The sequence below is a fragment of the Saimiri boliviensis genome, chromosome 8 (assembly GCF_048565385.1).
Source record: "Saimiri boliviensis isolate mSaiBol1 chromosome 8, mSaiBol1.pri, whole genome shotgun sequence".
NCBI classification, from domain to species: Eukaryota; Metazoa; Chordata; class Mammalia; order Primates; family Cebidae; genus Saimiri; species Saimiri boliviensis.
The window spans coordinates 79,819,073-79,843,624 of record NC_133456.1 but is presented as its reverse complement, the minus strand read 5'-3'; the positions used below and the strand labels follow the sequence as shown (position 1 = coordinate 79,843,624).

Sequence of the window (24,552 nt, the reverse complement as noted above, 5' to 3'; positions counted from 1 at the left end):
CATAAATTGACAAAATAAGTGATTGAAAATATAAATAAATGGAAAATAATGGACAAATCTTTTGTGCAGAAGAATTTCAAATAATCTATGTAAATCTTTGATTTGAAGGTGAAGCATAACCCCCATTTCTTAAATATGGGTTGCACATAGTCACTTCCTTCCAAAGAGTGTATGGAAACCCAGAGAAACTGTACAGTAGGGAAACCTGACAAACAGTACTTTGACTAGGTATTAAAGCTTGACATCAACAGTGATAAGCCAGTGATAGTATATATCCTTGATATAATGTGATGGGAATAGCATTTGACCTCTATGGTCTTCCTCCCACAAACCTGTAACTTCAGTCTAATCATTAAAAAAAATCAGACAAGTACCAATTGAGAATCATTTTATAAAATACCTGACCACTAATTCTCAAAACTGTCAAAGCCATAAGAACAGAGAAAGTCAGAGATACTGTCTTAGCCAAGAGGGACTTAAGAAATCATGGCCAAAAAAAAAAAAAAAAAAAAATGTAGTGTGTTATCCTAGATGAACTTCTGCCATACAAAAAAGAAATTAGGTAAAAACTAAGAAAATCTGAATAAAGAATACATTTTAGTTAATAATAAAATATAAATGTTGGTTAATTACCATATCAATGTAAGATGTTTGCAATAGAGAGTGGTGGATATGGGATATATGGGAGCTCTCTGTAGTATTTTACAATGATGCTGTAAATCTTATATTTTCTAAAATAATAAGGTTATGAGAGGTAATCTAAGGTTCTCTTGAATATCTGTGAAAATGCAAATGCTTCCTAGAAGGAGCCTTCTTTTATCTCTTATCAGTCACTTCACTTTAGTATGCAGAGAAGAGTATGATCAAATTCTGGTATGAAATTTGCAGAAAACAGATAAAAGAGATTGGTGGCCCTTGAATCTAAATAGGTAAAAGATAGGTAAAAAGAAGTATGGTGTTTGTGAGTGGTAGTGTGGAAGGTGGATCAAAGAATACTTTTAAAGTTTGCATTCTGATAATAGAAAAGATAGATACTGCTAAATACCATGATGCTCTGGAATAGAGTAGAAAGAGCAGAATGATCTTTCTGTATTATTTATGTCAAGTCATTTGCTAGCTTTGGGTGTGTTTTCCCACACATTTAGTAAAGAAATTGAATTATTACTCTCATAGGATCATTCCGTTCTGGTCTTCTATGATGCCATGAATTTGGTTTTGTCATGGGCTAACTGGCAGATTAACCAAGAAATAGAAAATTTTAGTTAAATTAATTCATTTTTACTTTTATAAGTGTCAAATTCATAGTCAAGGAAAATAGTCTACTGCATGTCTTTGTATGACACATTGTTGTCTACTTAAAATAATAAAGGAACCAAATGAAACTTAGTGTCATCTCATTCATCTTTTGGTAATGAAAATTTTGCCTTTTAAATAGAAAATTTGCATTTGACCAGAAAGAGGGAATAAAAACTTGGCTTATTCCTTTGGCTTGGTTAAACTTCACAAAAACAGACTCCTAGGATAATAATATCTATATATCACAGATGCCAGCAATTATTTATGGCATAAAAGAATAGACATATACTAGATAAAGCACATAAAAAGCACAGTCTTTACTTCCTACTACTGATTGCCTCTTCATGAAATTTCTCAGATGTGACATCATCAAACTCATTTCTTTTCTAAAATTTCATAAAAAGATATCAAATTTTAAAAATCAGCTACTTTCAGATAAAAATAATGACACCAAAGTTAATGGTACAGAGATGTTTTACTTAGTGTAGAAAGCATAATTAATGAAGGAATTAATGAAGTAATAAACTGTCAAAAATATTTCAATAATACAATTAATTATTTCAATTCATATACAGTTATCTTAGAGAAGTAGGATACCTATTCAGAATGTAATCTATAATAAACAAAATGAACAACAAAAGAAAAAAGAAAACTAATTTATAGCAATTTCATCTCAAATTTTCATGACATTTGAGGTTTTCCCAGTGAGAGTCATTGTAATTGATGACAGAACACTTTGCACTTTTGACAGCTACAACCAAAATAGATCTTGGAGATCATCAGTACAACCATTATACTTTGCAATTGCGAAGACTGAAACATGAACTAGCTAACCAGGACAAAAATACCATACCATGAGATTCCCACTTCATTGCTGCTTTACCCATACAACAAAACATAGTAGTCAGTGGTGTACTAGAGAATAACTCATCCTAGCTTCTGGGAGCCAATTTTTAAATATTCAGGAAGTCTGCGAGTCAGGTATTAAACCATTGCAAATTTGAAATTGGCAATAGGGGGAATATTTATTCCACAGAAATAGCCAAATACTTCATATATGGCTTTCCTTTCTTTCCTCCTATCTTTCTTCATCGTTTTTTCTTCAGGGATTTGTCTTCCCAACATACTACTGGTCCCAGCTCTCAAGTTGCAATTATATACAGTAGTTGCCAATTTCATGTAACAATAAACTTTGTACTAAAGATTAGGAATGTTGATGTTTTTAAGTTCGTATTTAGCATTTCCAGAAAAATGGTATATTGTCCTCATTTGGGAAAAACTTAGAAATAATATTCTATATTTCTAAAGATGTGAACATACATGAAATTTATGTTGTATGTCTGATAGAGAACGTCGATCCACAGTACAGAAAATTGAGCATTACAGTTTATTGTGCTTTTCTTATATTTATGTTCCTACCAAATTAGAAATAGGCATAGCTATTTCACAAAAGCAGAGTTATTTTTACGGTAATCTTACAGGAATATGATGATTAGTTAACTGAACCAAAAAATAATAGGCATAACCTGGAGAAGAGCATGAATAGGGTGGGAGGCAGTAAGAATCCAAAGGAAAAGCAAAATAAAGAGAACAGATTCCCAAAGAAGCTTCAACCTGGTAACAAGAGTTTTCACTCCCACTGGCCGGCTGCTTTAGGTTCTTATGTGTCAACTTGTTGCTGTGGCTTTGTGAAAAACAAAATGTTCAATCAATTCTTACTTGTATGACCTAATTTCTTAAAAGAAACTGTTAACGGTTAAATAAATATTATGAAGTCTAAACCACATTAAGTTCTGTTGAACATTCTTTATAGCTTGGGTGATAAAAATGAAATACTCCATTTTGATTAAGCATAATTTGAGACATTTAGGATATATTCAAATTATGAAAATCGATTAGCAGTTTGACACAAAGGCTTGTAGTAAGGTTTCTAATCTCAGCACTTTTGATATTTGGGATGGGATCATTCTTTGAGGTGTGTGTGTGTGTGTGTGTGTGTGTGTGTGTGTGTGTGTAGAGAGAGAGAGAGAGAGAGAGAGAGAGAGAGAGAGAGAGAGAGAGAGATTAGGAGGTGGAGAGCATCCTGTGCCTTGTAGGATGCTTAGCCCATCCCTGGCCTCTACCCATTTGAAGCCAGTAGCCCCTGCCAACCCCAGTGGGCCCATCAAAAGTGATTTTCAACATTGCCAAACATTCCATAGGGGACAAAATTGCTCCAGGTTTACGATCACCCAGTTGACAGTATGGAAAGAAAGTATGAACTCAAGAAACAGATTTGGAAACCATGTTTTTAGTAATCACTAAGACCTGTTTAATGGTGCCTAAGTAATAGTGACGATGTCCCAGGAAACATGTTTAAAATAGAAAAACTTTAAGGAGCCAAAATCAGTGGATAAGGTAGAACTCTTTCTATTATAAATAACAGTTACCCGACTCAAAGTAAAGAAATAAGAGAATTTATTGGATCTCTAGAAATGAGGTCCTGAGTAACATTTAAGAAGGAAAAAAAATGTTGAGCCCATGAAGAAGAAAGGACTGGCATTAAGTGGAGAAAGAAGCCCTGAAAAAGAAAGATAGTGTAACAAAAAACAAGAGATTTTTTTACCTTCTCTACGCTACTCTTACCCTGAGTCTTCCAGTCTTTTAAGACTCAGTTCAAATTTCATTTTCTTTGAAATCATTACTAACTCTTCAGTCATTACTAGCATTCTGTCTCTGCTTCTTTTTCTTAGAGACTATGCCAAATAAACTTGTAATGAAGTATATCCTTTTAATACCAGTTGCTTTTGCTTCACAATTTTTTATTAGAACATATTTGTTCATATCACATGGATTTACATATGAAGCTATAAGAGGTAAATATAAGCATGTTTTCTCAATGATTTATCATAAGAAATTTTCTTTCAATGAATGAGAGTTAGACACAAGCATTTTTGTAAGCACACACTGAGAATATGCTTTTAAAACATGTTTCTTTTTCCACTGGGCCCTATAAGGTCAAGAGAGAAACCCAGCAAGAAAAGGCAATAAAACGTAAGCATACTTCCCCCCCTCCCCCCTGAGACAGAGTTCTGCTCTTGTCGCCCAAGCTGGAGTGCAATGGCACGATCTCGGCTCACTGCAACCTTTGCCTCCTGGACTCAAGCGATTCTCCTGCCTCAGATTCCTGAGTAGCTGGGATTACAGGTGCATGCCACCATGCCCGGCTAATTTTTGCATTATTAGTAGAGACAGGGTATCACCATGTTGGCCAGGCTGGTTTCAAACTCCTGAACTCAGGTAATTCGCCCTTCTCAGCCTCCCAAAGTGCTGGGATTACAGGCGTGAGCCACTGCACAGGGCTGAGCATACTTTCTTTAAGATGCATCATCAACTGTTTTATTTCAGTGAATGGAATAAAAGAAATTGATAGAGTTTGATAGAAAACACCTTTGTTAGTAAACATGGAGAATATGTCATTATAATATTTTTTTCTCTATTGGTTCATATTACATGGGTTTACGTATGCACTTATAAAAGGCAAATGCACTTATAAAAGGAAAGTTGATTTTCTCTATTGTTTTATAATACATGGGTTTACATATAAAGTAAACTTATAAAAGGTGAATTTATTAAAAATTCATAACAAGCTGTTTTCTGTCAGTGAATGGAAGAGTTTGGTAGAAAAATAACTTTGCAAGCACACATTAGCAATACGTTATTAAAACATGTTTCTTTCTTTATTGGGCTTTACAAGGCCAAGTAGAGAAATTCAACAATAAAAGGCAAAGGTATGCATTTTTTTTTATTGTTGAAATTCAGAAAGTATCACGGTTGGAATAGTATCTTCTAGTGCTTATCTTTCTTTTTCTATTTTTTATTTTCATAGATTCAGGGGTTACATGTGCAGGTTTTCTCATGGATATATTGTGTAATGGTGATGTTTGGCATTGCAGTTTGCCCATAACCCAAATACTGAATATTGTATACCAGTTAGGCCCTCACCCTTATTCCTACCTTCTCCTCTTTTGGAGTTCCCAGAATGTATTATTTTAGTCTGTATGTCCATGTGAACACATTATTTAGCTCCCACTTATAAGTGAGAACATGGAGCATTTTATTTGTTGTTTTCAATTCATTTCCCTTACCAGCTCCATTAATGTTATTGCAAAAGACATGATTTCATTCTTTTGTATGGTTACATAATATTCCATGGTGTATATACCACATTTTTCTTTATCCAGCCATCCACTGATGGACACAGGTTGACTCCACGACTTTATTGTTGTGAATAGTTATGTGATAAATATATGATTTTAGGTATCTTTTTAATTTTCTACTTTTAATTTTTGTCAGTACATAGTAGGTGTATATATTTAGGAGGTACATGAGGTATTTTGATACAGGCATTCAGTGGGTAATAATCACATCAGGACAAATGGCATAGTAATCACTTCAAGCATTTATCCTTTCTTTGTGTTACAAATAATCCAATTACACACTTTTATCTTTAAATATACAATAAATTCTTGTTGATTGCAGTCAACCTGTTGTGCTATCACATACTAGATCTTATTCATAATATTTAACTAAATTTTTGTATGCATTAACCGTCTCCACTTGCCACACCACACCTCACTACCATCCCCCCAATAACTATTGTTCTACTCTCAATCTCCATGAGTTCAATTGTTTTTAATTTTCAGCTCCCACAAATAACTGAGAACATGTGAGGATTTTCTTTCAGTGCCTGGCTTATTTCACTTAGCATAATAACCTCCAGTTCTATCCATCTTGTTACAAATCACAGGATATCATTCTTTTTAATGGCTGAATAGTACTCCATTGTTTATATTACCACATTTTGTTTATACATCACTCTGTTGATGGACACTTAGGTTGATTCCAACTCTTGGCTATTGTGAATAGTGCTACAGTAAACATGGGAGTGCAGATATTTCTTCAATACACTGACTTCATTTGGGTGTATACCTAGGAGTGGAATTGCTGGATCATACAGTAGTTCTATTTTCAGTTTCTTGGGGAACCTCCAAACTGTATTTCACAGTGACTTTGGTTGCCTGTGCTTGTGGGGTATGACTCAAGAAACTTTTGCTCATATCAATGTCCTAGAGAGTTTCTCCCAATATTTTCTTGTACCGTTTCATAGTTTGAAGTCTTAGATTTAAGTCTTTGAACCATTTTGATTTGATTTTTGTATATGGTGAGAGTAGGAATCTAGTTTCATTCTTCAGCATATGGATATCCAGTTTTCCCAGTACCATTTATTGAAAAGACTGTCTTTTCCTCAGTTAATATTCTTCATACGTTTGTCAAAAATGAGTTCACTGTGGGCATGTGGATTTTTTTTGGTTTCTCTGTTCTGTTCCATTGGTCTATGTGTGACTGTTTTTATGCCAGTACTGTGCTATTTGGGTTACTATAACTGTAGTATAATTTGAAGTCAGATAATGTGATTCCTCCAGTTTTGCTCTTTGCACTCTGGAGAGCTTTAGCTATTCAGCATCTTTTCTAGTTCCATATAAATTTTAGGATTGTTTTTTCTATTCTGTGGAGAATGTCATTGCTGCATTAAGGATTATGTTGAAATGTAGATTCCTTTAGAAGTATGAACATTTAAAAATACTGATTCTTCCAATCCACGAACATTGAATATCCTTCCATTTTTGTTTCCTCTCCAATTTTTTTCATCAGCATTTTATAGTTTTCATTGCAGAGATCTTTCACTTCTTCAGTTACGTTAATTCCTAGGTACTTTAGTTTATTGATAGGTATTATAAATGGGGTTATCTTCTTGATTTGTATTTCAGATTGTTTGCTGCTGGCATATATAAGTACTACGATTTTCTTATGTTATTTTGTATCCTGAAACTTTGCTGAATGTGTTTATCAGTTCCAACAGTTTTTTGGTGAGGTCTTCAGGTTTTTTTCAAATATAAAAGATTATGTCACCTGCAAGCAAGGATAACTTGGCTTCTTCTTTTCCAATTTCGATGCCTTTTAGTTCTCTCTCCTGTGTGATTGCTCTAGCTAGGACTTCCAATAGTATGTTGACTAACAGTGGTAAAAATGGGCATCTTTTCACCACCATTCTACCTCATGTTCCAAATCTTAGAGGAAACGCTTGTGGTTTTTCTGTATTCACTGTAATAGTAGCTGTGGGTCTGTTGTATATGGCTTTTATTTTGTTGAGTAATGATCCTTTTATACACAGTTTTTAGAGTGTGTTTATTATGAAGGGATCGCGAATTTTTAAAATGCTTTTTCAGCATCAATTGAAATAACCATAATGTTTCTGTCCTTTATTCTGCTGACATGATGTGTCACATTGATTGATTTGTATATGTTGCTTCCCTGGGATAAATCCCACTTGGTTATAATGAACAATCTTTTTAATGTGATGTTCAATTCAGTTTACTAACATTTTGTTGAGAATTTTTGCATATATCTTCATCAGGATATTGGCCTGACGTTTTTTGTTTGTTTATTTGTTGTTATCATGTGTCTTTGCATGGTTTTGGTATCAGGGTAATAATTACCCAATAGAATGAGTTTGGAGTCATTTATTTCCCCTCTAGTTTTTTGAATAGTTTCAGTAGGATTGACAGTAAATCTTCTTTAACTGTTTGATAAAATTCAGCTGTGAAGCCATCTGGCCCTTGGCTCTTCTTTGCTGGAACACTTTTTATTACTGTTTAATTCTCATTACAGTTATTTTTCTGTTGACTTTTTGATTTCTTTATGGTTCTATCTTGGAAGGTTATATGTGTCTATAACTTTATCCATTTCTTCTAGATTTTTCAATTTATTGGCATATACTTGTTCAGTGTAGCCACTAACAATTCTTTGAATTTCTGTGGTATCAGTTGTAATGTCTCCTTTCTCAGCTCTGATAGTATTTATTCGGGCCTTATCTCTTTTCTTCTTAGATATTCTGACTAAAGGTTTGTCACTTTTGCTTGTCTTTTCAAAAAAAAAAAAAAAAAAAAAAAAAAAAACTTTTCATTTTTCTGATTTTTAAATTTTTCTTTGTTTCAATTTTATTTACATCTCTTTGGGTTTTTTTTTCTTCTACTTTTGGTTTTATTTTTCTCTTGCTTTTCTAGTTCTTTAAGATCCTTTATTAGTTGTTTATTTGCAGTACTTTCACTATTGATGTAGATGCTTATAGCTATAAACTTTCCTCCTAGTATTGCTTCTACTGTATCCAATAGGTTTTGGTATGTTGTGTTTTATCATTTGTTGTAAGAAATATTTAATTTCCTTATTAATTTCCTCATTGACCCACTGGTCATTGAGGCATATATTATTCAATTTCTATGTTTTTTTTATGGTTTTCAAAATCCATCTTGTAATTAGTTTTTAATTTTATTCCACTGTAGAGAAAAGACATTTGATACAATTTCAAGACTTTTGAATTTTTGAAGACTTGTTTTGTGGCCTATATGGGCTATCTGAGAATGATCCATGTGCTTAGAAGTAGAATATGTATTCTGCATCCATTGAATGAAATGTTCTGTAAATATATATTAAGGCTATTTGGTCTACAGTACCTTTTCAGTCCAATGCATCTCTGTTGATTTTGTCTGAATTATCTCTTCAGTGCTGAAAGTATAATGTTGAACTGTCCAGCTATTATTGTATTGTGATTAGTCTCTCTCTTTATCTCTAATTATAGTTGCTTTACAAATCTGGGTGTTCTAGGGTTGGGTGCATTTATATTTACAATTCTTATACCCTCTTGCTGCCTTGACTCCTTTATTATTATATAATGACTTTTTTGTGTCTTCCCTTTATTTTCAGTCTATGTCTTGATCGGTGAGGTGTGTTTCTTGCAGGCAACAGATTGTTGGGTCTGTTTGTTTTTAATCCATTTAGCCACTCTATGTCTTTTGAATGGTTTAGTCTATTTACATTCAATGTTATTATTTATAATTAAGGACTGACTCCTGCTATTTTTTACCTGTTTTCCAGTTGTTTTATGGTCGTGTCTTCTTTTTTTCTTCCTCCTGTCTTCTTTTGAGTGAAGGTGATTTTCTCTAGTGGTATGTTTTAATTTGTTGCTTTTTATTTTTTGTGTATCTGTTGTATGTTTTTTGATTTAAGGTTATCATAAGGTTTGCAAATAATATCTTATAACCTATTATTTTAAACTGATGACAGCTTAACACTGATTGCATAATTATCTGGATTGCCCAAGCAGGGATTCTCATCCTTGTCCCTTACTTTCTCCCAAACAAAGGGAGTCTCTCTCTCTCTCTCTCTCTCTCTCTCTCTCTCTCAATCTTTCTCTCCCCGCACCTCCACTCCCACCCCTACCCCCCCCATCCCCCCACTAAGCCACCTGGAGCTGTGGGAGAAGTACAATAGCACTGTTGGAGTCACTACCACTGGAACTGCTCTGGATCAGTCCTGAAAGCAGCATGCTACTGTGTCTCACACAAGGCCTGTGGTAGTGGCTGCTTGGCAAACACCAATGTTTGATCAATGCCTTAAAGCTGTACAATCGGCAGGTGGGGAAGCCAGATAGGGTGTATTCTTTCCTTCAGGACAGAAAGATTTCCCCAGCCCTGGGTAAGTCCAGAAAGTCCACTTGAGATCCAAGGCTGGAGTCAGAAACCTTAGAAAATCTACCTGGTATTCTATTGTGCTCTGGCTGATCTGGTACATAAGCAACAAAACAAAGTCCTTCTTATTCTCCTTTCCCTTTTCCACAAGCAGAGGGTTCTCTTGTGGTGGTCAACACTGCCTCAGGCCCACAGCAATATACCATCAGTATATTGGTCCATTTCATGCTGCTGACAAAGAAATATCCGAGACTGGGAAGACAAAGAGGTTTAATTGGACTTACAGTTCCACATGGCTGGGGAGGCCTCAGAATCATGGCAGGAGGCAAAGGCACTTCTTACATGGTGGCAGCAAGAGAAAATGAGGAAGATGCAAAAGTAGAAAACCCTGATAAAACCATCAGATCTTGTGAGACTTATGGGGGAAACTACCCATGATTCAAATTGTCTCCCACCAGGTCCAGCCCACAACAAGTGGGAATTATAGGAGTACAACTCAAGATGAGATTTGGGTGGGGACACTGAATTGAACCATATCATTCTGTCCCTGGCCCCTCAAAATCTCATGTCCTCACATTTCAAAATCAATCATGCCTTCCCAACAGTCCCCCAAAGTCTTAACTCATTTTGGCATTAACCCAAAAGTCCACAGTCTGAAGTCTCATCTGAGACAAGGCAGGTGCCTTCCACCTACAATCCTGTAAAATCAAAAGCAAGCTAGTTACTTCCTAGATACAATGGGGGTACAGGTATTGGGTAAATACAGTCATTCCAAACTGGAGAAATTGCCCAAAACAAAAGGTTACAGGGTGCATGCAAGTCTGAAATGCAGCAGGGCAGTTAAATTCTAAAGCAACAAAATGATCTCCTTTAACTCCATGTCTCACATTCAGATTACACTGATGCAAGAGGTAGGTTCCCACAGTCTTGGGCAACTCCACCACCCCTGTGGCTTTGCAGGGTATAGTGCCCCCCACCTGCTTTCATGGGCTGGTGTTGAGTGTCTGTGGCTTTTCCAGGTACACAGTGCAAGCTGTCAGTGGATCTACCATTCTGGGGTCTGGAGGACAGTAACCCTCTTCTCACAGCTCCAATAGGTGATGCCCCAGCAGAGACTCTGTCTGGGGGCTCTGATCCCACATTTCCTTTCCACCCTGCCCTAGCTGAGGTTCTCCATGAGAGCCCGGTGCCTGCAGCAAACGTTTTCCTGGGCATCCAGGCATTTCCATACATCCTCTGAAATCTAGGTGGAGGTTCCCAAACCTCAATTCTTGACTTCTATGTACCTGCAGGCTCAACATCACGTGGAAGCTGCCCAGGTTTGGGGCTTGCACCCCATGAACCCATGGGCTGAGCTGTAGTTTGGTCCCTTTTAGCAACGGATGGAGCAGCTGGGATGCAGGGCACAAAGTCCCTAGACTGCAGACAGCATGGGGACCCTGGGCTGGCCCACAAAAATCATTTTTTCCTCCTGGGCTTCTGGGTCTATGATGTGAGGAGCTGCCCTGAAGACCTATGACATGCCCTGGAGACATTTTCCCCACGTCTTGGGGATTAACATTTGGCTCCTTGTTACTTATGCAAATTTCTGCAGCTGGTTTGTATTTATCCTCAGAAAATAGAATTTACTTTTCTATCACATTGTCAGGCTGCAAATTTTCCAAACTTTTATGTTCTGTTTCCCTTTTAAAATGGAATGCTTTTAACAGCACCCAAGTCACCTTTTGAATGCTTTGCCACTTAGAAATTTCTTCTGCCAGATACCTTAAATTATCTTTCTCAAGTTCAAAGTTCCACAAACCTCTAGGGCAGGGGCAAAATGCAGCCAATCTCTTTGCTGAAACATAAGAAGAGTCACCTTTGCTCTAATTCCCAACAAGTTCCTCATCTCCATTTGAGACCACCTCAGCCTGGACCTCATTGTTTTTATCATTATCAGCATTTTTGTCAAAGGCATTCAACAAGTATCTAGGAGGTTCCAAACTTTCCCACATTTTACTATCTTCTTCTGAGCACTCCAAACTATTCCAACCTCTGCCTACTACCCAGTTCCAAAGTCGCTTCCATATTCAGGTATCTTTATAACAATGCCCCACTCTGCGGGTAACAATTTACTGTATGAGTCCTTTTTTACACTGCTGATACAGACAACCCTGAGATTGGGAAGAAAAAGGTTTAATTGGACTTATAGTTCCACATGGCTGGGGAGGCCTCGTAACCATGGCAAGAGGCAAAAGGCACTTCTTACATCACAGTAGCAAGAGAAAATGAGGAAGATGCAAAAGTAGAAAGCCCTGATAAAACCATCAGGTCCCCTGAGACTTATTCACTACCCTGAGAAGAGTATGGAGGAAACTGTCCCCATGACTCAAATTATCTCCCACTGGGTCCCTCCTGCATCATGAGGGAATACAGGAGTACAATTTAAGATGAGATTTTGGAGGGAACACAGAGATGAACCATATCAGCCAGCCTACCACTAACGTTCACTCAAGGCCGAAGTGGTCTTCAGTCAGCTTCTTGTAAATGCTGCCAGGCCTGGGACTTGCTCTACAGGGCAGTGGGCTCCCCTGTGACATAATACAGGTCCAGAAATGCCACCCAAGAGCCAAGGTACAGAATTGTGGACCCCAAGAGCCCACTTGGTGCTCTATCCCACTGTGGCCAAGCTGATACCTTAGCTGTAAGATAAAGTCCCTTTTACTCTTCTATCACCTTTTCTCTTTTTTTTTTTTTTTTTTTTTTGAGACGGAGTTTTGCTCTTCTTACCCAGGCTAGAGTGCAATGGCGCGATCTCTGCTCACTGCAACCTCTGCCTCCTGGGTTCAGGCAATTCTCCTGCCTCAACCTCCTAAGGAGCTGGGATTACAGGCACACGTCACCATGCCCAGCTAATGTTTTGCATTTTTTTAGTAGAGACAGGGTTTCACCATGTTGACCGGGATGGTCTTGATCTCTTGACCTTGTGATCCACCTACCTCGGCCTCCCAAAGTGCTGGGATTACAGGCTTGAGCCACCGCGCCTGGCCTATCACCTTTTCTCAAGCAGAAGGAGTTTCTCCCCATAGCCAGCATAGCTGGGAATGCACTAGGTCACACCTGAAGCCAGCACACCTCTGAGTCTCACCCAAGGTCCATAGCAAGTACTTCCTGGCTACCACTGCCAACTATCCAGGGCCCAAGGGCTCTTTAGTCAGCAGATGATGAATCCTGCCAGGACTCAATCCTTCCCTTCAAGGCAGTAGGTTCCCCTCTGGCCCAGGGTATGTCTAGAAATGTCATCTAGGAGTGGGATCCTGAAATGGGACCCTCACAACTCTGCTGGTGTTCTGTCCTATTCTGGCTATACCGATATCCAAGTTTTAAAACAAAGTCCTCTGTGCTCTTTCCCTTCCTCTTCTCACAAGGAGAAAAAGAGTCTTTCCTGGTGCTACAAGCTGTGCTGCCTGGAGTTTGGAGTTGTGGTGTAAGCAATCCCTTTGGCCGACCAACCTGGTATCTCATTACGTTACTTGTTCCCCAAGTCTGCTGGCTCTGAGCCCAGCACAGCACCAGGACATGTGCAGGAACTGCAGTCTTTGTGCCCTAGACTGCTTTTAAAGTTTATTCAGAATCCCAGAGCACTTTAGGCTTCAGTGGTCAGGCTTGCCAGAACTCAGGTTTTGACTACGGGATGGGCAATTCCCCTCTGGCTAGGTCTAAATGCTCCCTCCATGGGCTCCAGCTGAGTTCTGCCTGGTGCTCCTTTCCACTGTGACTGGGCAGCACTGATTTCTAGAGCAAAGTCCCATTATAATTGTGCTCTTCCTCTCCCAAGTGCACAGATTCTGTCTCTGTGACATGTGGCTGCTGCTGAGGGATGGAAGAGGGTGGCATTGGCAATTCAAGATTGTCTGTCCTATTCTCTTTAGTGTCTCCTTCAGTGATATGATGTTAAAACCAGGTACTGTGATTACTCATGTGATTTACGGTTCTTATGACAGTGATTTGTGTGTGTATGTGTGTGTGAATAGTTCAATTTAATATTCCTGCAGTCAGGATGATTAGTAAAGGCTTCTATTTGGACATCTTGCTTTGCATCCTCTTTCTGCAGGTATCTTTTTGATACAGTGATTTATTTTTTCTTGGGTAGGTACCCAACAGTGGGATTGATGATTTAATGGTGGTTCTATTCTTAGTTCTTTGAGAAGTCTCCATCCTGTTCTCCATAGAGGTTGTACCAATTTACATTCCCACCAACAGTACATAAGTATTTCATTCTCTCCATATCCTCACCAACAGCTGTTTTGTTGTTTTTTGACTTTTTAATAATAGCCATCCTGACTGGTGTTAGACAGTACTTCATTGTGGTTTAAACTTGCATTTCTCTGATGATTAGTGATGTTGAGCACTTTTCATATGTCTGTTGGTCACTTGCATGTCTTCTTAGTGATTATACTCAATAAACTTGCAAATAAGTATTTTTTTAGAATTATTTGTTGCTTTATTGTATATTTTATACTTCTTTTTCTAACTAGATTTTAATTTCCTCAAGAATAAGAACCTGTCATGCTGTAGTAGCCCTCTAGAGCCTTTTACTGGGCTCAGAGTAGTTAGAAAGTAAATAGATATTTCGGCATTAATTGTTGACTGGTTCCTTCTATTGCCATTTTCGAAGAGCATCACTTTAGTTGACATTAGTGAGTAATTATAGTGAAGCACACATAAGAAAGATAAAGATGCCACATATCAGCCCCAAGTCACTCCCTAGCAATGCCCATTTCCATCATTGAGCAATGTGCTAATTACTACTTTTCTAAATGGGAAGTAAATCTAATTTTTTTCTTGCATAAATCTAATTTAATTTACCACTTTAATGTTCTAAGACATGCTTATAATTGTTATCCTTTAGCCTTCTCTGTGTTTCCAATAAAAACACGGTATGTTACTTAGAAAGAGAGTACTAAATGGGGAAGAAGGAGACTTTTTTCTAGTCACTGGATTTCACTGTGAAATTGGGAAATATTGCTCTTTCTAGTCCTCAGTTTCCCACTGTATAAAATGAGGTGGTTTGATGTATAATTTTTTTCCACTGGATTTCACTGTGAAATTGGGAAATATTGCTCTTTCTAGTCCTCAGTTTCCCACTGTATAAAATGAGGTGGTTTGATGTATAATTTTTTTCCAATCTTAACAGTGTAAAATTTAGTGATTTAGTCAAGTAAGTTATTCTGCTTAATGTTTGACTATAGCCTCTGAGAAGTCAAATGCATTGCAGAAGATAACAATACATACATATATATTTTGATGATTAGAAAAATCTAATTTAGTAAAAGCACCAAATAAGTATGCAGCTTTATAATAAGTCATACCAATCAATGACATCCCCATTTTTTTCCTGCAAACAAATCTAGTTCATCTTAGCAATAAGATAGATGTGGAGAGACCTATGAATACTATGGCAACTAATTCTGCTTCCAGCTACCTTGAGAAAATGCTGAGGTTAGCAAGACAGTGAGGTGGGCAATAAACTGCTTTTTGAATAGATGGATATATTTTACCTCTATCACAAGACTGCCTAATAAGTGAGTCCCTTGAGCATAATTCAGCATCTATGAAATGTTATTTAATCTTTGTATTTTATCACTTCAATTTAAATAATTCTCCATATTTTACTTTTTTTGCAGAGAGCCAAGCTTTTTCATCATAATGCCCTGCTAAAAAATCAGCCCCTTCTATCAGATGGTTACCTGTTAGATTTGTCTTTTGCTATAAACAAGAACACTTTGCACGTATACTTTATACTTCCTTTCAAATGAGAAAAGAAAAGAGGATTCCCAGAATTTTCCTTGTGCTGGATTCCTAGAAATTAGAACATGAGCAATGGACACTGAGTTTCACATACAAGTTATTTATATTTTTAGGATATGTATAAATGTCTGAAACCCTCACATTCATAAAATATACCCATCCACAAACTACTTTCATGCATTTCCAACTATTTAATGTGTAATAACAAACAAAAAAATTTTTAAATGGAAATAGCTAATCTGATATCATATGTTTATAAATTTTTTTGTGAGTAGCATTTCCTTTAAGCCTTTGCTCATAAGCAGACATAATTTACAAAGCTGAAGTCAGAGTAGAGGTATAATTTTGCATTTGGCTTTTCTGCATGGCATACTAGGAAACATTTTTTTTATTCTGCCTCATAGCCATTATAATGTGAAATGGCAGCTTAACATTCTGTTTCTCATGGTCAAACTCAAGCCAAATAGTACTCTTTCACCATTTCTTGTATATGGGCCATGATTTTGACCTCCGAACCTATGTATATTTCTGGTTTCTGAGGCTTAAAATCTAGGCCCGTCTTCACATGTCCAAATTCTACTCATTTTCAAGTTTAAGTTCTACAATTAAGACTTCAGTGAATGTTTTCCTGATAGACTTTTTCACATTGTACCCCATAAATAAATATAAATATTATTTATTAATTAGAAATAAGAGAGGCCAGGCTAGGTGGCTCATGCCTGTAATCCTAGCACTTTGGGAGGCCCAGACAGGTGGACCACCTGAGGTCAGGAGTTCAATACCAGCCTGACCAACATGGTAAAACCCTGTATCTACTAAAAATACAAAAAACAGACAGGCCGTGGTGGTGGGCACCTGTAATGCTAGCTTCTCAGGAAGCTGAGGCAAGGGAATCACTCAAGCCCTGGAGGCGGAGGTTGCAGTGAGCCAAGATAGCACCATTGCACTCTGGCCTGGATGACAGAGCAAGACTTCATCTCAAAAAAAAAAAAAAAAAAAAAAAGAGAATAAACCCAGTTTAAGTTCATCATTTTTAAAAATGCTATTCTATGTTCTTCCTCTTCTACCATACTGATTACCATCCTCACATAAGTACAATCAACCAGTATTGAAAAAAATCCAGATGACTTATAATAACAAAAATTAATTTCTTTTTAAAATTCTCAACAACAAGTTTGTCAATAAATCCATAAGTTGTGTTGATTCACCTGGTAGTCAGGAATAGGGAATTTGAATTGTCATCTCAGGAGAAGATTCTGCCTAGGACAGTCTGGGCAATAAGACTGTCATTTATCACGACCATAACCAACATGCTTCTCCAAGTGTTCCTGAAATAAGTCAAAACACTGAGGATACATTTGACCCTAGAGTACACCAAGCCAGATAACTGTATTAATGAGATAAGTAAAGATTACATTTATCACTGCTGCCTACTAAACAGGGAATAAGAAAGCTTGTCTGAGCTCCAGATTTTGGGGGTCAGGTTTCCAAAGAAAAGTATTTCTAAAATTAGATTATTCTGTAGAAGAAAGGCCAACAGTCCGAAAACCCAGTAGGTTTCACATGTGATTTTCACACCTCTGTAGTCCATTCTTACAACAGCTAGTAAGAAAGGGGGGTTTTCTTATTCCTAATTTACAGATTAGAAAAATGAGGCTCAGATCATCTTAGAGAGAGTTGTTCACGAGCTTTTCAAACATAGCTCTTCCTCTGACCAAATTCTCATACTTTTTCCCACAATGTAATATTGCTCTAGAAAAATTTCTTCATATAACTTAAAGTGTCTACATTTATCAAGGATCTACATAAAATACTATATATGTATATACATATATGTATGTGTGTGTGTGTGTGTGTGTGTGTGTGTGTGTACTTTTGACTAGTTTTTTTTTTTTTTCCTCTACTCTCTGTCTCTCCTAATTAAGTACTCAGGGAAATCTCATGAACAAGTTGTTCATCTTTCATATAACATCCACTCCTTTTTCCCATTTTCCAAACCAATTTTCTTTTTCTAGGGACAGTCAAATCTGTTGGGCACAACAACTTCCAGTGAGTGGTATACTTTCTCCCAGGCATGAACTGCTTTCACTGAGTGCTATAGCTCTTACTAGGCACTGCCACTTTTGCTGGGTCCACATCTGCTTCTTCTTGATATCCCCACGTCCATTGCATAAAGTAGCTGTTTCCACTAGATTCTGCCATGTTCCAGCCACCCTTGTGCACTATGTTAACCAACCCCACCATCTCCATCAGGCCCTGTAAGCCAGTCTCGTTGAATGTTTTTATTCAAATCCTGGAAACTTCACTGGATATAGTTCTGTAATTATTTCTCTTACCCTTATTCGGTTAGCAGTATATCAAATTATCAAAGCAATAATACCCTATACCTTAACTAACCTTTAAAAATTTCACTGAGAATAATTATCTTATGCTTTATTTATTTGCTTCCTCTCTTGGATATAGGAATAAGCGTATGATAGACCTCTTTCCTCTAACAATTAAAACCTCATTGATCAAACAGTCCTGACTTATTCATTATATCTTCTCTTAGACATTTTCTCCAAACTCCTCAGTCTCCCAGGCAGATATCTAAAAGACTTACCCCTTCATGGTTTAAATATGAATTGATCTAAAATATGCCATTACAGCAAACAATTAATGGACTGTAAAAAAAAAGAGAGAGAGAGAGAGAGAGAGAGAGAGAGAGAATTCACTTGGCCTTGACTTGCAGAAAATTATCTTTAAAGTGACTCAAATGTAATGCTATAAGATTATATTTCCTTTTTTTCTACAGATCAAATTTCAGTACTTGGTTCTGCAGTGAATAATATTTGCCTAACTCTAATAATGTAAATACTGTTGAATTTTATTTTTTCCAGTTGTAAGCAAAGCACAGAAGTCTCAAATCTGGTCCGGGCACAGTGGCTCACACCTGTAATCCCAGCACTCTGGGAGGCGGAGGCAGGTGAGGATCACCTGAGGTCAGTTCAAGACCAGCCTGGCCAACATATAGTGAAACCCAGTTCTACTAAAAAGTACAAAAATTTGCTGGGCATGGTGGTGCACACCTGCAGTCCCAGTTACTTGGGAAGCTTGCACTTGGGAGGTGGAGATTGCAATGAGCTGAGATCGCACCTCTGCACTCCAGCCTGAGTGACAGAGCAAGACTCCATGTCTCCAAAAAAGAAAAGGAGTCTCAAATCTATAAACCATGGAAAGGTTAAAATGTTTAAAATGATAAAACTCTTATGAAGTAGGAGAGAAACAGAAATAGGAGTAAGTTTGTATGGCACAAGAGCAAACACTACATCTTTTGTTTTTGGAATCACTTTTACTATTGCTGAACACTGATGGATCAAGCAATTGAGAAATTACATTTATCTCTCAAACTTATAGACAATGGAGTGAGTAGTTGTAGGTACTCACCAGAAAAATGTAAATCAGAGAAGGTGAAGTAAGTCATCTCTTTCAGTGAATCTGCAATGAGGAGGTGGAGTGGGAGACTTACTTTTGATTTTATGCTCTGCCTGCCGTCTTACGAGAATATTTAGGGATTAAGTCCTTATGTTTGCTTAAATAGACTTTAATAAACTTCTTTTTAATTTTCATATGGAGTTCACCTATTCTAAGTGATACCCTTGAACTACAGGTTAAGGAGCATCAGGCTATTATAACACAGAGCAAGGATCCTCAAGTTTCCTTCACTCTGTGTCTCTCACAGGCAAGAAAGTAAGACAGATCAACCACATGTTGCCATGACAAGACAATGCCTAAAGATCAGAAACTAAACCCTTTTTTAGTTTAAAGAAAAGCTGGAGTGCAGTGGCAAGATCTCAGCTCACTGCAACCTCTGCCTCCTGGGTTCAAGCAATTCTCCTGCCTTAGCCTTCTGAGTACCTTGGACTACAGGCGTGTGCCACCACGCCCAGCTAATTTTTGTATTTTTATTGTGATGGGGGTTCACCAACTTGGTCAAGCTGGTCTTGGACTCCTGACCTCAAGTGATCCACCTGTCTTGACCTCTCACAGTGCTGGGATTACAGGCGTAAGCCACCGCACCCAGCCTAAACTCTTGTCTTATCCTGACTGCTCTGCCTTCACCTCCTCTGCCTCCTTATGCATGCTATTTGCCAGAGCCCAAAACCAAGGTCAATGATGGCCTCTTGTGATTTCAAAGCAGTAAAGTTACTCAATTAATTACAAACAAGCTTTTACAAAATGCATGGCCAAATCCCATGCTCTCCACAAAAGAAAATTTTGTAATGCAGGTGAGTAGAAACATGACACAAGCTTGATGAAGAAACATGGAAATGCCACATATAAAGAAAGAGTGCCGCCTTCAGTCATTTTCTGGTGACTGGTGTCTGGCTGTCTGACAACTTACCTATGCACTGCTTCATCACTTGGGGGAATGCCATTCACCAGTCTAGCCCTTTGAAGCCACTATACTCATGTTAATAAAAAGTATACAAAAGAAAACTTCCTTTCTTCCAAAATTATAGGGCAAGTGTTTAATCAGTAGCCAATTTTTATGTCGTAACATCTAGGAAGCACTAAAAAAAGCATTTGTTGACAGAGAAACTATGAATACATGATCAAAAATGGTCAACTGAATCACTATAGAGATGGAGAGGTTTTTTTTCCTAAGATCTCACAAAATGAGGATGGAAAGAAAAGCTATGAGTCACCTTGTGCATCAAACTTCTCCCATCCTCTTTGAAGGCAGAACTATAAAAAAAAATACTTTTCCTGTATCCAAATTATAATCCATATGTGATGACTTAAAAAATAAGATATTTTCTGTATCACAAATACTCAGTCATCAGCTGTTTTTTTTTTTTAAGTCTGTAATGAATGCTATTTTTCCTGTGGAAAGAATTTTCTAAATTATCTGGATCCTCCAAAGCTTATAAAGTAGCAAACTGGTCTTGTCCTTCATTTCTTTTATTCTCTGAAGTAATTCTCCAAGCAGTTAGAAAGCATTTGGGCACATCACTGATTTGTAGCCTGCCATAATTTTGTTTTTATATATAACCAGAAACACTAAATTTTGGACAGCCTATATTGTGCATGATACCGATATTAAGACAGCAAAGGATTAAGTGAATTTCAAAACTTCAACTCACCAGAAGAAACCCAGAGATTAAATCGACCCATATGTGTTTAAACCGCAAAGTCATTTTAAAAAAAATTGGTACTGTAGCTCCAAGCCTGGAAGTGACCTCTGATCATCTTTGACGTTTTCAAAAACAGAAAATTATCTGGCTTTATTTTAAACGTCACTCCTCTGCATGTGAAGAATTCATTCATTTAAAAGAGGGCAGGAGGGAACAAACCGTGCTGATACATACTGTCTACAGAACGTTTAAGAGACTCAACTACATTCTTGTGAAATAGAATTGGGTGTTTGCTGCATCATATAGAGGCAGTGATCAAAAGGAAAGCTCTTACTTACTCTTCAGAAGTGGTGGGATGTAGAGGAAAGGATTCTACATTTATACATTCTACATTAAGAGGTAGAATGTAGGATCTGAATCCCAACTTCATCAGTCACTAGTTCTGAGTCTTTGGAAAGTCATCTCCTCCCATAGGTCTCTGTTTCCATATCTGTAAAAAGAAAGTTATCAATAGGTCTTCAGTCACTTCAAAAGCCTTTTACTTCTCAGAAAGTCATGTATACCTTATTCTCAGTCTCCTCATTTATAAAATAGGGAAAAAAATTCATGCCCTGATAATTTCTGAAGCTACGAGAATATAAATGTGAACCCACTTTGAAAATAAACGGCTACCAACTTTAAGATGTTAATTTGTTCATAAATTTCAAAACCATAATATATTGGGAAAGACGATTGTCTCTATTATTCTGAATGTCTCTATTATTTATCATTTTATTCTAACCAAGTAATAAATTAAGAAATTTGGCAATACCCTGATTTGTTTGAACTGGTTGGGCTATTTCTTATTTATTCACTTTATAGACATCTTATCTCTCAGGAACAGATACAGATTTTTTGTTCTGGACAAGAACATGAATAGGTGAGTCTTTGGACCAGTCATCCTCTACATCTACAGATGACTAAGTCTGTATTGAAAGCCTGCAGTATAGCCAATGAAATAAAGGGAAAATGGCAAGATACAATTACAGTCGTCAGAGTCAGTACCTTTACTTTTCCCTTTGGAGCAGTATCATACTATTGTCATCTGAGAAATGCAGTGACATTTCATCTCCAGAGGAAAGAAACCTCACAACAATTCTGAAGCAGCTTCATGCTTTCTTATGTAGGCTCTTCATTGTTCTGTCCTTCTCCCATTATTTATGGTTCTAAATTTGACATCATCTGAAAGGAATTCTAGACTGACTATTCTTTGTGAAGATATCTCCCCTGTTTTTCTTTAGCTGTACAAAATCCTTCCCTACACTCTCTATTGCTACCCTTATCAAACAGAATTTGTCCCCATTCATTGTATTGTCCCTTACTTTCCTACTTCCGCTCATGCTGTTCCTCTGGTTGGGCATCCTTTCCCCTAGTCCAGAGGGCCAAAATCTTCTCCATCCTTCAAAGTCTACTGAAATGCCAACTACTGATAGACTTGCTTGATGTTCCTGAATGGTTGAATCATTCCATCCTCTGGAATCCCCCCTAGCCTTACTTCTGTATCTCATTTAAGGCATTTATCATGTGTGTTCCTGTTGTTTATCTACCACTTTTCTCTGCTCTTTTGGACCAAAGTCCTCTGAGGGCAGGAGGTGATCATCCCAGGGTTTCCCAAAGAATTCGTGTAATAATTAATGTTAGTGTTACATGAGTAGGTACAGATTATTATATTTAAATGCTACCCATTGTCTCAAGCTACTAGTAAAACCAAGGTCTCATGACATTAACAATTGAATCTGGTTAGTTCTCACTCCCCAATCTCTAAAGGAAATTCAGTCCTTTGTGGACAGAGCCCTTTTCACCTAAATGTTCATCTCTGTGCTAGCTCTCATGCATTCCTTCTCTGCATGTCCATATCTTAGCCATCCTTAAAAACCAGACTAAGTGTTCCTCAAGATGCCATCACCAAATCATATGATTTAATTATACCCTTCTCTGAAATTTGATTAGCACTTTATATGACTTATTTCCCTAGCAACAGAATTAACTTCACCTCCACTACCACCACCATACTTCTTCTTCCCCAACCCCCGCCACACCTTCACCTCTCCAAATCCTACAAACATGCACAGTATCTAGGCTCTCTGAGGGCAAAAACCAAGTGTATTTAATCTCTGTATTTCTTTTATTACCTAATACACTAACAAGTATACAGTGCTGTCTCAGTAAACATTTTAAAAGGCACACCAGCTGTACAGGTCAAATCCAATGGACTTCCAGAGTTTGTTTTCTAATTGCTCTATCATGATGCTGCAGTCTGGTATTACTTGACAAAAATAGCCATAAAGGATAAAAGCTCCAGTATCCTGACCCAGACCTTTATTAGATGTGTGGTTATATCTTAGTTTCAATGTCTAAACAGCAGAATGTAAATACAGTCAGCCCTCAATATCCATGGGTTCCACATCTATAGATTCAATCAATGACAGATAAAATATATTTGAAATTTAAAAAGGATTGTATCTGTCCTGAACATATACAGACTTTTTTCTTATCATTATTCCCTAAACAATGCCATATAAAAGCCACTTATATAGTATTTGCATTGTATTAGATATCATAAGTAATCCAGAGATAATTTAAAGTATACAGAGGATGTGCTTAAGTTATAAGCAAATATTATACTATTTTACAGAAACGACTGAGTATCGTGGATTCGGGTATGTGTGGGGGTTCCTAGAGCCAATTCCCTTATGGATACCAGAAACTACTGTCATAGTCAAAGCTGGCTATATAATCTGCAGAGCTGGAGGAAAATGCAAATACAGGGCCCTAGGAAGAAAGGAAGGACTGGTCAGTCCTCTCTTCCCAAAGACTTTCCACTCAGCCCATTACGAGTGACTGACCCTAAAAGAATTCAAACTTTCACACTGGAATGCGTTTTGTATCTAGAGGAGGAGAAGTTCTCACTAAGCTTCTGCCCAATGTTCTATGGGCAGAGAGCAATGGTAGAATGCAGACCCCTAAGCAACCTGGCTACCTTCTGGACAAAAGGTGGCAGTGATCATAAAGGAAAGGGCAGGGAGCCTAGAACCTGTCTCGGTGAGGTGAGGTGATAGGAAGCAGCACAGTACATGTGCCCAGATTTTAATCTCGCACACGTGCTCCACTCTCCTATCAGACTTAGCTTACAAAACGCAAATTCAAATATAAAGACAGCAAACAGCTGTAGAACATTAAACCCCAAGTGCAGAGTCTCTTGAATACCGGGCCTTGTGCAACTGCAGTGGTTGCAGGCCCATGAAGCCACACTAAAAATAGTAACAAATTTCTTGCATTGATGGAAAGGCTACATTTGCATGCACTGAATAGCAAAAGGACACTTAAAACTTCAAGATTTGTTGTTTATACAGAAATATTGGACATGAGAGTATGAATATGGAACTAGCTACAATATGAATATTTCCCTTTTTTTCTTTCTGGAACCCTTAAAAAATAGAAGAAGAAGAAATAAGGAAAGAAGAATACAAGAAAGAAAGTGAGCAATAGGCAAACTCCATGTTTGCTTAACTAGGAGATTTAAAAATCCACAAATTCAGATGTATAATCTAAAGCAGCTGAAACTGACTTTAGCCCCATGGGACACAGTGGCATACAGAACAGTGGTGCATTATAAAGAGGGCAAGTGTCCAGAAGGATGAAAAGTAGCAGCAAGACAGAACAAAATGTGCATTCCCTGAAGGTCAAGAGCCTTTCAGAAAGGAAATTTGGAGAGCTAAGTGTTTTGAGAAGGGATAAGATGA

General features: G+C 37.4%; 1 protein-coding gene across 2 annotated transcripts in view; it reads right to left on the bottom strand.

Moving 5' to 3' along the window:
* The window catches only part of CCDC50 (coiled-coil domain containing 50), a 441,292-nt gene that overhangs the window by 268,251 nt on the left and 148,489 nt on the right, over positions 1-24,552 (bottom strand). Inside the window, exons 15-16 of one of the 2 annotated variants that reach the window (XR_012518865.1) lie at positions 21,109-21,260; positions 14,655-18,316 (exon numbers count right to left, since the gene is read on the bottom strand). The gene's annotated coding sequence lies outside the window, so the exon portion shown is untranslated. Of the gene's footprint in view, positions 1-14,654; positions 18,317-21,108; positions 21,261-24,552 lie in introns of those variants that run through there. The other variant, XR_012518864.1, reaches the window with a different exon arrangement.